The 12,318-nt window shown below is 40.5% G+C and overlaps 1 protein-coding gene across 2 annotated transcripts in view; it reads left to right on the forward strand.

Moving 5' to 3' along the window:
* PTPRG (protein tyrosine phosphatase receptor type G) overlaps positions 1 to 12,318 on the forward strand; it is a 470,827-nt gene that overhangs the window by 122,894 nt on the left and 335,615 nt on the right. The gene's annotated exons all lie outside the window — the stretch shown is intronic.

Genomic DNA, 12,318 nt, shown 5'->3' on the forward strand with positions numbered 1-12,318 from the left:
AATAAACACTTTATTTCCCACCCCTCGGGCTCTTATTGTTCTTTCACGCCACTTGATTCTCTTAAGATCATAGTTTTGATGGCTTCCTTGGTTATTATTTGCAATCCTTAAACTTGCAGAACACAAGAACGTCGTACTGTGCTATGTGACAGGTGGTGGTTACCAGACGTCACTCACAGTAATTGTCTGCTTGGAGGTGGATGAAAGATTTCTCACACTGCGATGGCAATTGATTACTCCTTATTTTTTCTGCTTTGACGGTACTGTGCTTGCAGTACTAAGCAGGATTACACTTATGTAACAAGTGAAGAGATAATTGGCCAAATTCAATGTTGGGTGCCTTGTCAGTTTATGGGCTTTGTGTTGGCTTAAAATTGCGGACACGTTGCCTCCTAAATCGGATTTAAAGGGTTTTTTCGTAGTAAAAAAATAGAATAGGTTAAAGAAAAAAAAGAAAAAAATAACTTACCGCTCCATTGCCATTTTGCTCAGGTCTCTGCTGCTCTTCACTTCCTGTTCCTGGTTCAAAACACAAGAAATGACTTCTCAAACGTTCATTGACCACAATGGTGACATGCTTCACATAGGGTTCAGTCAGATGAGGAATACTTATTTTTACCCATTCTGGCCCCCACTTAAATTGATGGCTTGTAAATTGTAAGCTTATTCATATGGTATAATTGCACGTGATCTCCTTTGACTTAATAGTTTAGTGTTTTCTGGAGGGATTCTTATGGATACCTGGAACCTCAGCTGGCTCTTTGTTACATCACTTAGGCTGGGTTCACACCTGAGCGTATTCGATAAGCGCTTTTTACAGGAGTTTTTGGGGCGTTTTTGTATTTTGGAAATGCGTGTAGTACGTGTGTTTGTGTGATTGTACACAGAGGCATCTAATGAATCTATGGGCGACAATACGCCCCAAAGAAGCTCCTGTACTTCGCTCCTGTACGCGCTGTAAAACGCTCAGGTGAGAACCATGCCCATAGGGAAACATTGGTTTTTGCCTGTTGAGCGTTTTACAGCGCGTAGGAACGCGCTGTAAAATGGTCAGGTGTGAAACTAGCCTTAGTGAATGGTTACAAGAGATGAGACATTTTATTAGGGCATTTTGATTGTCCCCAGAAATGCTCCATATGTTTATGAACCTCTTTGTCCAAGCAGCACCTTAGGGAAAATCCCATGTGAAGCACTAAGGCACCATTCGCCCAAAGATTTTTGTCAGATTCGACACAGATTCCACTCCAAAAATGTGGGGCGGCTGTGGGGAAGCCACCTCCCATGGTGTTCCTTGGGAGGCCGTAGTTTAAGACCAATGCCAATAAAGGACATGTCGGTGGAATACATGCCAAGTTCAGCTGTCGAAAAAGACCTGCAGAGGGTTGACCAGATCATAGCTAACAAGCATTCATGGGAACTGTTGTTAGCGATCATCTGACTGTGTAAAAGTGCCGCTTGATTATCCGATGAACGAGCAAATTTGGCAGTGGGTCCTATTATCTCCTGGGCTCATGTGCAGCTGCACAGATATAGTATTCCCCCAAGAAGGACAGTGCTAATTGCACCAACTATATCTAGTTATGCAACTTGAGTGAAGCAAAATGGCTTTACAAAATGAGGTGTCACCAAAAAGATCAAACCACAAATAACCTTGATAGATGACTCTGGTTACCGAATATCAGAAATTGCTCTGAAACTTCAAATTCGTGGCTGAAATCTGAGGGTCATGCTTGGATTTCTGCTGCAATATGCAAATATGCATCTGACACTTTCAATGTGTATTTCTGCCATGTGATCTTACCTTTTAGTGGCTGGGCATTGACTCACTCTGTAGCTATCTATAGATGGCACAGTGGAGAAAGTGTTTTTTTTTTTTTTTTTTCTGGGCCAGTGCTAAGTTGCCTACTTATTTGCAAGGAACATCCTTTTCCTAAAAACCTCATACTATTTGGAATGCAAATATATAGCCATCAGAAACTCTTCTTCAGGTTGAAAAATGTTCTACAATAGATTATAGTCTTCTCTATATTATAAAGACATTCTGTGTAGTTTTCCAAACTGTAGGTCTTGACAAAATTCCAAAAGTTCAATCTAATGAACTATTTGTAGAACTTTCTCTTTATGGAAAATACATTTTGTTCAGTAATGCTTATGAAGTCCTCTGTTCCTATCACCTTGATACTTTAGAAATATGGCTTCATGCAGGAAATGGAGTGTACAGTTAATAGTTTCCTTTCCTTCTATTACATGCAAGTAACCGGCGCCAAGATACATTTCCATCAATGTTCTCGGTGAATTTCTGATGTTCAGTCAGATCTTATGACGGCTAATGAGCATGATATCTGTTAATCAGTTATTTTAAGGAGATTGTAAAACATACCTTCTCCACTAATATCCTCGAGGATTATTTGTATCCTTTGTATACATAGTGTGCTCGTTGTGGTAAGAGATCCTGTCAAAAGATAGTTGGCGCTTTTCCCCTGGGAAGTGATCCAAAAAAGACGCAGCCCGTGTTGCAGCAATAATGGACAACACATCCTATCTGGCCCATAGTGGAATAGTTTTTTTTTTTTTTTTTCACATTAGCCAAGAATTTTTTTTTGCGTGTTGTTTTTTTTGTTTTTGTTTTTTAAGTATGATTTTAATTAGTTGTGATAGACCCCAGTCTGGTTCAAGCTGTGCTTTTGAAACATGGTGCAAGGGATATACTACAAGTCAAAAATACAAAAAAAAAAACTGATGGCCAATGCAGTCACACCGAGGCCATGCTACCTTAGGGGTGACTGCAACACAGGAAGACCAAATATTATAAATGGAATGTGGTCGATGGGGTGCCCATACAAATTTTGCACAAGCCGTGCCTAAAAGATTACTAGTCCCTGTCTTGATTATTTTATATTTATATCCTGCAGGGCTGTTAAAAATACATTTTTCTCCTAAAGAGGTCCATCTGGCCCACAAAATCTAGAGTGTTTCATCCATTTCCTTTCCAAGTAGATAGAAATCCAGAACTGATGTATAGGAGATGCCTAATAGGCACTACATATCTGTCAATAGTGGAGAAACCACTACTTCTTCCCCCAGAATATTAAAAATGATGTACCCACCTGTATTTTGTTTTTTTCCAGCTTTTCTAGACACACTATTTGTACTGTGCAGAGGTCATTGTGCAGGGAGGGGGAGTAGATAAGCTGTAACCATCATCTGTTGTGAATAGTGGATCCTGTGTTTTTAACGGTCATTGTAATCCTGCCTATGATGACAATGAGATGATTGCTGAGACATGAACTCTACAGCACAAGAAGTATCAGGGCATTGTTAGGCTTCGTGAACAACTGCAGGATTTTAGGATTTATTGGTGATATAGATGGTGACCGTATAGAAGGAGAGCTGGGAGCTCATGAATATCAGGACTTCTGAATTCATGCACTACGTTGATCTTGTCTAGCGCATGCTAGAGCTTCCTCATTACTGATTTTAAGAAAATGACTGGGTCAGTAGAAGTCTCAAGGTCTGTTTATTTCTAGTTTATGCTGTCCTCAGACATAGCAATGGATTACAGGTTCTGCTTAAGGCATTTAAGGCCTAGATATGGTGTCATAAATGCCTGATAAGTGGGGTTCCTAGCTTTGGTAGCCTTACCCATTGGAAGTACAAGATTTGTCTGGGGGTTTGGTAACACTAGCTGCTTGTTGCATTGTTATCAATGGCTACGTTGAGATCAAAGAGCTGATTGCTCATCTCTTTCCATAACTCAGACTTGAATGGAATGAGCTGGTCGCAAGTGTGGCCATCTGTACATGGATCATAATGGTAAAAGTGCCCACTGATGGAGATTTAGATTATAAAATGTAGATGTTTTAACATTTTATATATATTTTTTTTTTTTTAAAGTCTATTTCTGTTCTTAATTTATCCATTGTTGTCAATTGCCGTCAGTGCTTTTATGTTCTTCCCTCTCTTTCCTCTTCAAGTTCTTTAATATTATAATTTAGCCTTATGAGAAAATAACATGTTGAAAGGTAGTGTTCCCTTTTCTTGTATATATGTTACTTTGTCAAAAGCAAAATCCAGGGCATTCTTCTCAGGGCTGAAGTATTTGTGTTTCAAGCAAAGCTAAATTGTTCCTTGGCTGTTTTCCAAATTGTAAAGTGTTGCAGCTTTGAAAACTTCCTGAAGTATCATAAAATGTGCCCATGGTGTTAGACACAAGTTTTCGTCTAGTAATATAAAATTGTTTTATTAACATTTATATGCTTTTCAGCTATTTGCTGTAATTTTTATTTTTTAGCTTAAGTCTTGCGTGAATGATTTAATTTGCCATTGTAATATTTCGGCTAGCCTTATGAATTATGAAACCTATCCTGCAGCAACAATGGTTGGGTCCCCCTCCTACCCCCGGTACAATGATCTCATGAGCGAAGAGAATGGATTATACAATGATTAACAGCAACATAAAATGTCTTGGTGGCTAAAGAAATGTGCGGCTTTAATTAATTGGTAACATGCCTATTCACCAGATTACTGCGGTGAAGCCGAGCTGTTCTTTAATGTTTCTTGTCAGATTAAATTGAGTCCCTGTTGGATGTAAATTATAAAGCACACAATAGACAAAGGATATTTGCAATAACATAAGTTTACACCAAATTACTACTGTATAGTTCAAAAATTCCACAAAAGCACACCATACATTAGGCCTGTGAAGAGGGGCCCACTCCTGGTTGATTACATGCCCTTCCCTAATGGGTGGTGAGAAACTGTGTAGGACTACATGGGATGGAGAAAATTCATCATTAACGAGCACTACGGTAGGAAAATGGCCCGAGAGTCAAGAGTGCTGTGGCAAAAAATCTTGAGTTGCAAAACCCAACACGAAGGGTACTTTCACACTAGCGTTTTTCTTTTCCGGCATAGAGTTCCGTCCTAGGGACTCAATACCGGAAAAGAACTGATCAGTTTTATCCTCACGCCTTCTGAATGGAGAGCAATCTGTTGAGGATGAACCAGGATGTCTTCAGTTCTTTTTGACTGATCAGGACAGAGATAAAACCGCAGCATGCTACGGTTTTATCTCCGGCCCAAAAAACGGAACACTTGCCTAAATCTGGCATTTTTTCCATAGGATTGCATTCCAAATACCAGAATGTCGGATCCGGGCACATACCGAAATAAAGGTGAAAAAAGTAAATGTCGGATCTGTTTTTCCGGATGACACCGGTAAAGACGGATCCGGCATTTCAATGCATTTGTAGGACGGATCAGGATCCTGATCGGTCTTACAAATGCCATCAGTTGGCATACGTTTTGACCGATCCAGCAGGCAGTTCCGGTGATGGAACTGCCTGCCGGATTCCTCTGCCGCAAGTGTGAAAGTACCCTTAAATTGGGGGGGGGAGGGTCTATTTTGATTGTTGCGATGACGCCCTACCATCTTGTTTGCTTTCCACTGATGTGCCTCGAATGTTAGTTTGAATTTGCAACCATAGGCCATTTAAGTAGTGATAGAAAATGATCTTTGGTCATCCCGCCTGGCAACAATTGTATGCATTTCCTTCCCTGCTCTTCTTTCTCCAACTATGTCAGTATTGGGTTTGTTACTTGGGTTTCTTTTGGGATGAGGTGGTTGATTAGACTGTAGATACTAGGTAGACCAAAGGTAGCCATACACATTAGATAAATGTTAGATTTTGGTGGGACCAGCTGGCCATCTAATGTGGAAGTGTCCTGGCTTCCCCTGATAGGAAATGTTGAATTTCAGCATGCCTGATTCTTTTGTCCTTTAAGCCACCAGAAGTGTCTGGCAGTGACCTAAATGCCTCTGTGTTGAGAACACATGCATGTTCAGCTAAGCATGCACGTGATTGGAAAATGTATGGGCAGCTTTAGTAGCAGCAAACCTACAGTGATATCTGGTAACACAGATGGCTTGAGATGTTTCCCTCAGTGGCCTGCTGGGGTAGAACCTGTGACATCACCTATATAAGATTCTGCTCCTTTTCAAGCAGGTTAGTATATCAAAAACTATATCTGAGGTCACCACTGATTCCCACCATCATCTTAGGGCTAAAGGTGAAGGTGGTGTGTTTTCATGTTTGTTGAAGCTTTGGATGTTCTCCGTTTGCCCATTTTTCGGTGCCCTAACTTTAGAACAATAATTCCAATTATGCATAGTTATGATTGTATTGATGCAGTGTAAGTTATTTTTTTCCTTTTTATGCTTTTGTACGCTTCCTGCGGTAGTTTCCTATCTGAGAAATCTGCAGTAAATCCAGCCAGTAGTGTCACGATTAGACATAAGCGTTTGACCTCTTCTACACTAAAGGAGACGGGCTCGCTTCTTCGCTAATGAGAAGAGTTGACTCAAGATGAACAAATTGAATGTCTTCACCTTGAGCTGGTTGTCATATTCACCAGTGACCGTGCATTTCTTAGACGGCCCCTGTCAATCTTCATTAACGAAACATTTTGTACGCGAGGAGCACAGGTCCCCGTTACAGCACTGCGCTAATGAGGACGACGTCTTGAGTCATTTCAAGAGGTCACACATTGTCTCAGGAAGCGCAGCTTGCAAATTCTCTTGGCCAGGGGGGCAGACAAAGTTTACTGCGCCGATGGTTACGCACTCTTAATCCTGTAATAATTTTCTGAGCAAGATGATTATCATCACATGAAAATTTTAAAGAGATATTCACACTGAATAAAAGTACCGGAATGCAACTGCTCGATTAGCTGTTCAAAAGACCCAGAAATCACAAAAACAACTTCTGTTCTGATCTATTTTCACAAGCCAGGTCATTAACCATAGTCAGGATGACCATTACTTCAAGCATTGCCGCCAATCTTTCTTAGAGTCTGGAGCAGCGACATCTTGTATGGAACTTCTACACTATAGTTGATGGTTGTCACTTAGTTTTCCCTGAAATACTTAGATTTATGAAATATCACAACTGAATTGCAACTTTATTGCCGTTCAGTCTCATTTACTTGAATAGAAGTAAGGTGCAATACCAGACATGGCCTTGGACAAGAGTGGTGCGATGTCTAGGGAGAAGAGCAGATCCTTTGTTTCTAATTCTAGGCAATCTATGTTTTCAACAAACCAAATGAATATGTTATATGTTAAGATATATGTTATATAAGAGTTGAGTGACATCCTATTTATCACACAGATAATTATCTGACATTATAATTTCAGTCTTTGCTTCGGTTTTTTGGGGTGAGTGCACTGATTTATTAAATATTGAGTTATTATAGACAGTGTCATAAATCATCTGCGAAATAACATCTTACAAAGCAATCTTATCAAATGTGAGCATATATCATGCGGCATGCTCTTTGCTCTGCTTGTTAAAGAACTGTTAAAGCACTCAATGTATTGTGGCTTTAGGAGAGGCTGATGTGATTGTTTTATAGGTAGACTGTTCATACGATGGATTTTTCTTTTGTATAATGATTTAAGTTAACTTTATCCAGTCTCTATATTCAGTTATCCAACATTGGGCGTGTGCATTGACCAATTCATCCTTCTACATGATTCTGTATAGACCCAAACTCTCTCGTCCGATCCTGTAGAATAGTGTTGTCGGGGATGGATCTTATGGGAGAGAACATATAGGGGTTTATGTCATAATCTGTTCACCACTCCAGGACTTCCCCCCCCTCGTGTTTCTAATGGCCTGAACTTAGATGAGCATAGGGTTCTACAGGTCTGATATGGTACTTTAATACCTTTTGGGGGAGGTTAGGGTTTTGTGGCTGATATGTCATGCCCATGTTAAACTGGCCTTACTCTGTGTTTGCACATGCCTTTTGATGGGATAAAGCAAAAGCAAAGTAGCCTTGCACACTCTTGTTTTAATGAAATTTCTCATGGCTAAGTAACTAATAAATGTCAGAGGCTCCTGGAGTGATGTAACAGGCACCTAAAATCTGCAACAAAGCATAAGTCCACCAGTCTTAAATTAAATTCAGAATACATGAGAAGGTTTCAAAGAAATGCAGGTTGACGTGATGGTCAGTGTGAATTTGGATATGGGGTTTGGAAGTGTATCAGATATTGACAATGTTGGAGTGCAGGTAATGACTATTTGATTAAAGAGGTCGTCTTGACTTGAGCATGTTGAGTCCTCCTCTTCTTTACACATGACTATGTTGAGTCCTCTTCTCTAGACATGACCGCGTTAAGTCCTCCTCTTCTTTTTATAGAAGCTCTGGCTAACAAATGGGCTTCCCAAGACATTAGAATGCCCTACTAGGGGGTATGCAAAAGAAACTAGTTTTTCATTAGGATCATAATTAGGGATGAGCGAACCTGTGGATATTCGGTTTGTGCCAAACTTCTTCAGGCCAAAGTTCGGGACCCAAACTTGACCCCGAACCCGGACCCCATTAAAGTCAATGGGAACCCGAACTTCCTGTCACCGGGATTTTGTGAATAGAGCTGAGGACGTGGGTTGCTAGATGGCCGCTAGCACATCCGCAATACCCAGTCCCCATAGCTCTGTGTGCTTTTATTGTGTAAAAAAAAACCGATTTGAAACATATGCAAATTAACCTGAGATGAGTCCTGTGCGTGAGATGAGTCAGGGACAGGACTCCTCCCAGGTTAATTTGCATATGTATGAAATCATTTTTTTTACACAATAAAAGCACACAGAGCTATGGGGACTGGGTATTGTGTATGTCCTAGCGGCCATCTAGCAACCCATGTCCTTAGCTCTATACACAAAATCCCGGTGACAGGTTCCCTTTAAGACAGAATGCTAAATAAAATGGCCATTGAGAGGTTAAAAATAATAATAAAAAAACTCTACTCATCCACTTGATCACGCAGCCGGTATCCTCTTCTTTCTGCAGGACCTGCGATGACGTCATGTGGTGAGCTTGGTGATGTCATCGCAGGTCCTTTAGCAGGTCCTGCAGAAAGAAGAGGATACCAGCTGCAGGATCAAGTGGATGAGGTGAGGTTTTTTTTTTTACCCCTCAATGGCCATTTTATTTATCATTCTGTCTTAAGAATGCTATTATTTTCCGTTATAACAATGTTATAATGGAAAATAATAAAAATCACCCCAACACCGAAGCAAACTTCAGTGAAAAAGTCAGAGTCCGGGTACCCAAACTCTCAAAGTTCGGTACGAACCCTGAAGTTTGCAGTTCGGGTACGCTCAACCCTAATCATAATTAATCATAATTAGAAACCAAGCAAAGGCTGAACTATATCTGTACCAGTATAGACCAATGTATAGCTTGTGATCTCATAAGATCAGCAAAAGCAACAACCTCTGTTCTCACACAGTATTTTATTTTTGGGAACATCTGGTGATTCTTGAGATTGTCTTTGCTGTTGTCGACACCTTGTATCAAACCGCTCTGAACCTTCGCTAACATGTCATTTTCAGATATTTTTTTCACTCTCTGTAGTAGCAGTTTTAACACCTTGTCTGAAGCCTCCTGCATAGAATATCAATTTTGTATGCAGACACAAGATAAACTGTTCTTCGCCTCTGTTTCCCAACAAACATTTGTACCTTTTTAAAATGGCAAAATAGAGATACAAGATTTCCGGACATGAAGGTATTTCCATGTAGAAGGTATATTCTTACACAGAATATAGTTTTATAAGATGCTGAAGGCAATTCACTGATAACGTCCAATTCGCACGCTAAACACGTCAGCCTGCCTGGCCAGGCAGATTTGCCCTGGTGCCTTGTAAAGATATTTTTAATGCCGTAAAGAAGGTTTTTATTGCCAATTGTCAAGTTTTTGTTTCTGATACTAGCAAAAATAATAAAAATCTGAAGGATTAGAGGAGTCTTTGTTCATGCAGTGTCCATTATCTCAGAGGGACAAGCTATTCTACTTTTAAAATGGTCACTAAAAAAAACAATCCCTTGGGGATTCATTTTGATACTTAAAGATAGCCGAATAGCTGGACTTTCTCTGATAAGATGCGTCTAACTCTATCGCTTGTTTTATTTTTTCCTTTATTTTATGATTATGGTCGGACAATTGTAGCAAAACCGAATTTGCCATTTAACTATTGATCTGCCTTATAATTTCACCATGATACCTCCAAGTTAAGGTCGGTATTTGTCCTATGTAAGACTACTTTCACACTTGCGGCAGAGGATTCCGGCAGGCAGTTCCGTCAATCCGGATGCAAAACCGTCTGACAAATGCATTGAAATACCAGATCCGTCTCTCCGGTGTCATCCAGAAAAACGGATCTGGTATATATATTTTTTCCACAGATTTAAAGGTCTGTGCATGCGCGGAGCGGAAGAACGGATCAGTCAATGCGTCAATTTTAATGCACTAATACATTCCAATGGAAATTACACTTGCCGGAATGCTGGATCCGGCCTTAGAGTATTTTTGCCGGAGAGGAAAATACAGCATGCTGCAGTATTTTCTCCGGCCAAAAAACATAAGAGGGACTGAACTGATGCATCCTGATGCATACTGAACGGATCGCTCTCCATTCAGAATGCATTAGGATAAAACTGATCAGTTTTTTCCCGGTATTGACCCCTTGTGACGGGACTCAATACCGGACAAGAAAAACACTAGTGTGAAAGTACCCTAAGACTACTCGCCTTTCATGAAAAGTTGACTAAGAAACTTTGCTCTTATAGATCTGTTAAACCAATCCTTGTAGTTTTTGTCTATATACATAAGATCAAAATTGGCTGAACCGCTCAAATTTGGCAGAAACGGACAACTTTTTTATGTGTATAAGAATGTGCCAACTGTCCTCCGACATCAACATTCAACATGCTCGATCCTTTGTTCTCAGAAGAAATAAGCCACCAACACTAGTGTCTGGCAGCTTCTTTTTTCTCCTCCCCATTGAGAACATATGCACAATTGGTCATGCATATAAGTGGAGTTAGTTATTTAAAGGGATTGGGTAGTACAGTAATTTAAGGGAGTTTTCTGGGTGCTCAAAACTGATCACCTCTCCTCCAGGATAGGCCATCAATATCAGATCGGCACCCCTGGTAACCAGCTGTTTAGGCAATCTGCAGCACTCTGGTGATGGCTGCAGCCTCCTCTCAGCTTACGAAGCTCAGTGCCATCCATTGGATAGTGACTGTGCTTAGTATTGCAGCTCATGTGACCGATTGAACTTGACGTCACTGGCCTAGGAAGAGGCAGCAGTGATCACTGGAGCGCTGTAGCCTCTTCAAATAGATGATCGGTGGGGGGTTCTGGGTATCAGACCCCTGCCAATCAGATATTGAAGACCTGTCCTCAGGAGAGGCCATCAATATAAAAATCTTTGAGGTGTACGACCACCTAAAGTTGGGTTTAGCTTTCCTCCAATAACCTATAGGTCATGATGCACATGGAGAAGTAGGCTACACTATAAATGACCCTACTATTAGAAGTCATACCATTCAACACAAAAAGTATTAGACAGATTAGGTGGCAAATCATGACCTCATTATGTTCAGGAAGTTGTGGTTCCTTGATCTAGAGCAGTGATGCCCAACTGGGAGGCCCATGGGCAGCCTGTAGCATTGTTGTGTGTATTTGCCTCTTCCCATAGATCTGGCTTCATATGAATGTATGGCTCTTTGACTGTGCCGCATTTCAGGCCACCACAATTTTTAGAAATGGCACGATCAAGATGCCATTTTCCATTATATTAGTAGCCTGCCTACGGACCATTCAAATATCTCCAAGATCCGTCCACACTATATCTACTTGAAGCCCTCACTGATCTTACTCTAGAAAATGGCTGCCTGTATGTGAGCCAACGGACTATAAATCAGCCTTGTCAATTGCACAGCGATGTTGGAAATATCCCTAACAAAAAATAAAGTCCACTCTTTATTTTTCTTTTTTTTTCTTTATTGAGCTCAAAGCCTTTAAAGTCCATAAATCCTTCTGACTAGCAAAGCTTCCTCCCGTCCCAGTATATCAAGTAGGTAATTATAAGCTTGCAGGTTCTTTTCCTTTTAGCAGAAGTACATTTTCCAATTTGTTGCTTTGTTAATCTCACATAAATATATATATACATAAAGCGGGCATCCATTTTTTATTTGCCTTTTTACTCTCTAATAGATTTCATGTCAGAGGCGCACTTTGCAGCCTTATCCTGAGCTGATGAGTTTATTCTCTAAGTGCCCTGTGATGTATTACACTGCGCTCCCCTAAAAGCGATGAACGCGTGCACGTGTTGCCTTGTAAAAGTCTGGCCAGGTCAAATTGATTTAGGTAATGCCTTTTGTGCTTCTCGGGCAAAGTGCTCTTTGTTTCCAGGGGACTGCTAATTATGGACAAAGAGCCTCTTGTGCGCAAGACCCTTGT

Source organism: Bufo gargarizans, chromosome 7 (genome assembly GCF_014858855.1).
Source record: "Bufo gargarizans isolate SCDJY-AF-19 chromosome 7, ASM1485885v1, whole genome shotgun sequence".
Classification (NCBI taxonomy): Eukaryota; Metazoa; Chordata; class Amphibia; order Anura; family Bufonidae; genus Bufo; species Bufo gargarizans.